Here is a 5,889-nt window from a genome sequence, read left to right as displayed (position 1 = left end):
GAGAGAGAGAGAGAGAGAGAGAGAGAGAGAGAGAGAGAGAGAGAGAGAGAGAGAGAGAGAGATATTTCACTGATTAATTTATTATAGGAAATAAAAACATACTTTAATATAATTTCATTCACAGATTTAGATAACGAGACAAGAATGTTATAACGGCAATCTGTGTTCATCGGAGCGGTGTTGATGATAGCGATCTGTGTTTAATGAAGCGACAATTTAAACCGTCTGGACCCCCCCCCCCCCCTTCCTTAGAATTTATATCATCACTCAGATCACCCACTCATCCCTATAAAAGAGCTTTTGCATTTAATATGTTTTCAAAATGAATCTGTTCAGCTTGATCAAACTTGACTTAAAGGGAACTTAGATATGGTGTAAAGACAACTTAAAGGAAGCGTAAATGCCACTTAAAGATGCTTAAAGGTAGCTTAAAGATGGCTTAAAGGTGACTTAAAGAAGTTTGGACATTAAGGACCTGTAAGCTCAGCTTAAAGGTGACTTAAAGGTGGCTTAAAGATTGTATCTCCTTTAAGCCACCTTCACGCCATCTTTAAGCCGCCTTTAAGTACTTGCTTAAAGATTGTTTTTCACCCTGTGATAGCTCTGGTCCCAAATTTCGTTCAGCAACGAGGGACCTCTTGTATGAAAGCTTATCAAATTGTCTCTTTCCTGTTAAAATTTCGTGGTCTGAAGTCAGATTAGTTTTCCGGCAAACTGCAAAATGCGTTTGTATTGAAAAATTCTGGAAATAAAAGTTAAAGTAGGAAATTTCAGTTTTAGAAAGGGTGAACATCAAACAATTACAATTTTTTTCTTCAAATTATAATTAAATTTTGACACTTGCTTTTAAAATTGCAAATCCTCTTTTCTGACATGTGTCGAGCGTTCTGATATAAAATGTTCCAATACATGTAAATGTATATACACTCTTGCGTTAAGGCACTACTTTGTTGCCCTACCGATTCTAAAATAGTTATAGGGATATACCCATATGATATAACGCTATATATCAAATTAGATCCCTGGCTTTTTAATATTAATCGATAATGAAAAACCTTTTGATTATCTCTTTTGGAAATTTATATGCCAAACACTGCACTTCTTCACATTTGGGATTTCGATCAAAAACTAGAACCAAACTTTTATAATGATATCAAATCATGCGTTATCCAAATGCAAAAATAAAAAATGAAGACATTCGGGGAACTTAAATTGATAGGGTAGAATACAAACTTTTGAAATTTGCTAATGACAATGATTTTTTGCCGATAGATAAAGTTACGATCAACAACTTTGCTTTCATAATGCATTACGAAATCTTAATCGTTTTAAAGTTATCTGTAACAGAGTTTACGTGTGTCTTGGCCCCTAACTAAAGAAACCGGTCCCTTTTTCTTGAGTTCATTCAAAAGGTCTCACGAATACTAACATTTTTTGTCCGTACACACATCGTAAATTGTTGTTCATTTTTGAGATGCAAATGATTGAACATTTTATTGGCCAGTCCTGTAGATTCTTAAAGGGGTCATACATCGGTGTTTTGATCAGTGGCATCGATTAGAATCATCAATGCAAACATTTTCTTTTCTACAATGCTTAACAAAATATGCTACCTTCTCTAGATATATTGCGTCAAAGTTTAAGTACTTTGGCCCCTAAAAATCCCATATTACGTAATATATGGGCGTGGCAATAATCAATAGCTTTGCTTCTATAATGCATTACAAAATCTATCATACTTAAGTTATTTTTAATACAGTTTACGAATGTCTTGGCCCCTAGTTAAAGGGACCAGCCTTTTTTTTTGCTTTTGTTGGAAAGAACTTTTGAAACTTTTCCACTTTTGTTATATATATTTTAACAAAATATCAACTGATATAAAAATACAGATGAAAGCGTATGAAAACTTTAAATGAAAATTCGTGCCAAATTTTCGTGCCTATGTGAGCTCTAAGAAATGGCATCACTGGCGTAAAACAACATAATAGTGCACAACCTCAAACTATAGTCTACCTATCCTGAAAATTTTATAGTCATATCACTGAGATCAGCTTTGAGCAAAATAGGTCGTAAATATGTACGAAATGGCCGATAAATCGGTACCAAAAGTGACGACAGAAAAAAATTTCAAAAAAGGTATTAAGTTTACCTCCAGTTTATATTAAGTCTCATCATATGTGAAAAAATGGTCGTAATCGGTTAAATTGTCTTCGAGAAATCACGTGCACAAATTCGTGGAAAAAAAATAATAAAAAACTAGATACGATCTCGTTACGTGTAACAAGTAGGTCTTCCATTCGATTTTAAATTTCAAATGATACCATGAATAATGGATACAATTTCAGAATTATCCCCCCCCCCATTGTTATGATCAACAACTGTGTTTTTATAATGATTTATAAAACTTGAACGTTTTAAAGTTATTTGTAATAGATTCTACAACTCCTTTGTCCCCTAGTTTTAAGAGCCACACAGGATGAATCTCTGCCATTCAGTCAATTGAAAGGTGACTGAAATGTGACTGAATGGCATGTTTGTGCCATTCAGTCACCTTTCCAGACCATTCAGTTATCATTCAGTTGACTAAATGGCAGAGATTCATCCTTTGCCAGCCCCCTTTTTTTCATTTCGTTGAAAACAATTTTTATTTCTCGACCACTTTTGTTATATATGTCTGAGCAAAATATCGATTGATGAAAAGATAAACATCATGACGTACAAACATTTTGATTCAAAATTAGTACCTAATTTTCGGACGCAGGCCAGCTTCAAGAAATGTCGCCACTGACGTAGAAGAAAAACAATAGACAGAACTTCATACTATAGTCTAGGTATGCTATAAATTTCAAAATTATATCGTTGATAGTCTCTGAGTTTATGAGTGCACAAAATTGGTCAAATAAAAAGTAGAAAATCGGTAAAACTCAGACCACGTCCCATTATCTCTGTAAAAAAAATATTAGTCTAAATCGAACGATCGAATGGTTTTCGATAAATCGCGAGCATTTAATTTGGAAACAAAAAATAAGAAAAAACTAGATACCATTTCGATACAAGTAACGAGTAGTTTTTTTTGTCCAATTTGTTTCAAATGATACGATGAATAATTAATACAATTTCAGAATTAATCCGCTTTTCAGATAATGTATAAAAATCCCTTATTACGTAATGCATGGGTGTTACTTTTACAGATAGATGTTGTTACGATCAACATCTTCTATAATGCATTCGAAATCTTTATTGTTTTTCAGTTTTTTTTGTAATGGATTTTACAAATCTCTTGGCCCCTAATAAAATTGGCCAGCTCCTTTTTCTTGAATTCATACGAAAGGTCTCACGAATATTAACATTCTTGTTCTTACACTTATCTTAAATTGTTGCTCCTTTTTGAGATACAAATGATTGAATATTTTAGGGGCCAGCCCTGTAGATCCTTAATGGGGAAAGACATTGGTGTTTTGATTAATGGAATCCATATTAAATTTTATTACAAGCATTTTCTCTTCTACAATGTTTAACAAAATTTGTCTTCTTCTCAAGATATATAGGGTCAAAGTTTGAGAACTCTGGCCCCTAAAAATCCCTAATTACGTCATAAATGGGTGTGACAATGATTTTTCCAAATTGATAATAAGCTTTGCTTTTATAACGCATTACAATATCTTTAGCATTTTTTAGGTAATCGTAATAGACTTTACGAGTCTCTTGGCCCCTAAACAAAGGGGCAAGCGTATTTTTATTGATTTTGTTGGAAAGAACTTTTCTTTGACGATCCTTTTTGTTATATATGTCTTTACAAAATATCAACTGATAAAAAGACACTGACCAAAACGCATACAAATTTTGATTCAAAATTGTTGCTGTTACATCCATCTTAAAAAATTGTTGTTCATTTTTGAGATATAAATAATTGTATATTTTAGGGCTCAGCCCAGTAAATCCATAATGGGGACAGACAATGGTGTTTGGAGTATTGGAATCGATTTAGATTATCAATACAATCATTTTCTCTTCTGCAATGCTTAAAAATATGTCTTGACTCTAGATATATTGTGTCAAAGTTTGAGAACATTGGTCATTAAAATCCCTAATTACGTAATAAATTGGTGTGGAAGTGATTTTCTTAAACACGGAATAAATGTCCTTAATTGTTTATCACTTTTGCTTAAATTGTCAAACAAAAACAGTTAAACATTTGTAATAACTAGATTTGCTTAAAACTTTCCAGTAAAAAGCGGAAGTGACGATTGACAAAATGAAAGCAATTAAACGCTTTTTTTATCAAATGTCTATCAATACTCTAAGGTTGGTGTCATAATTACTTGTACTGTATTTTCAGTTGTTTTTGTAATGGATTTTACAAATCTCTTGGCCCCTAATAAAAATGGCCAGCTCCTTTTTCTTGAATTCATACGAAAGGTCTCACGAATATTAACATTTTTGTTCTTACACTTATCTTAAATTGTTGCTCCTTTTTGAGATACAAATGATTGAATATTTTAGGGGCCAGCCCTGTAGATCCTTTAATGGGGAAAGACATTGGTGTTTTGATTAATGGAATCCATATTAAATTTTATTACAAGCATTTTCTCTTCTACAATGTTTAACAAAATTTGTCTTCTTCTCAAGATATATAGGGTAAAAGTTTGAGAACTCTGGCCCCTAAAAATCCCTAATTACGTCATAAATGGGTGTGACAATGATTTTTCCAAATTGATAATAAGCTTTGCTTTTATAACGCATTACAATATCTGTAGCATTTTTTAGGTAATCGTAATAGACTTTACGAGTCTCTTGGCCCCTAAACAAAGGGGCAAGCGCATTTTTATTGATTTTGTTGGAAAGAACTTTTCTTTGACGATCACTTTTGTTATATATGTCTTTACAAAATATCAACTGATAAAAAGACACTGACCAAAACGCATGCAAATGTTGATTCAAAATTGTTGCTGTTACATCCATCTTAAAAAATTGTTGTTCATTTTTGAGATATAAATAATTGTATATTTTAGGGCTCAGCCCAGTAAATCCATAATAAAGACAGACAATGGTGTTTGGAGTATAGGAATCGATTTAGATTATCAATACAATCATTTTCTCTTCTGCAATGCTTAAAAATATGTCTTGACTCTAGATATATTGTGTCAAAGTTTGAGAACATTGGTCATTAAAATCCCTAATTACGTAATAAATTGGTGTGGAAGTGATTTTCTTAAACACGGAATAAATGTCCTTAATTGTTTATCACTTTTGCTTAAATTGTCAAACAAAAACAGTTAAACATTTGTAATAACTAGATTTGCTTAAAACTTTCCAGTAAAAAGCGGAAGTGACGATTGACAAAATGAAAGCAATCAAACGCTTTTTTATCAAATGTCTATCAATACTCTAAGGTTGGTGTCATAATTACTTGTACTGTCTAAGATCTCGAGGTTGAAACATCTTTTTAAGTAAAGCTTTATGAGATATTTGAGATATCTAACCAGGGGCTCGTAAAATAAAGGGTGCTTAAGCCTAAGACAGTGCTTAAGTAGAACTTATGTACATTCTTAAACTTAAATCCGAACTAGAAGAGTGCTTAGCTACGACAATTTACCCAAAACTTTACGGCCGGTAGAGGTGACTTAAGTGTGTCTTAAGTATTGTTTTCATACATTAAGAAGTTCCATTGTTTATTATTTCAATTCAGCGTTTGAATATAGTGTATTTATCGCATATTTACACAAAATCAATATAGTAATGTTCACCAATATAAATGTTTTGATTAAATTGATATAAATTTTTACGGTCGTAATGAGCTGTAACATTTTTTATATAGTATGCAACTGGGCTGCTGAATAGGTTGTCAACACGTAAAGGTCAGTTAAGAGGAAGTAACTATATATGTAG

The sequence above is a fragment of the Crassostrea angulata genome, unplaced genomic scaffold (genome assembly GCF_025612915.1).
Source record: "Crassostrea angulata isolate pt1a10 unplaced genomic scaffold, ASM2561291v2 HiC_scaffold_23, whole genome shotgun sequence".
Lineage (NCBI taxonomy): Eukaryota > Metazoa > Mollusca > Bivalvia > Ostreida > Ostreidae > Magallana > Magallana angulata.
This window is presented reverse-complemented; position numbering follows the sequence as displayed.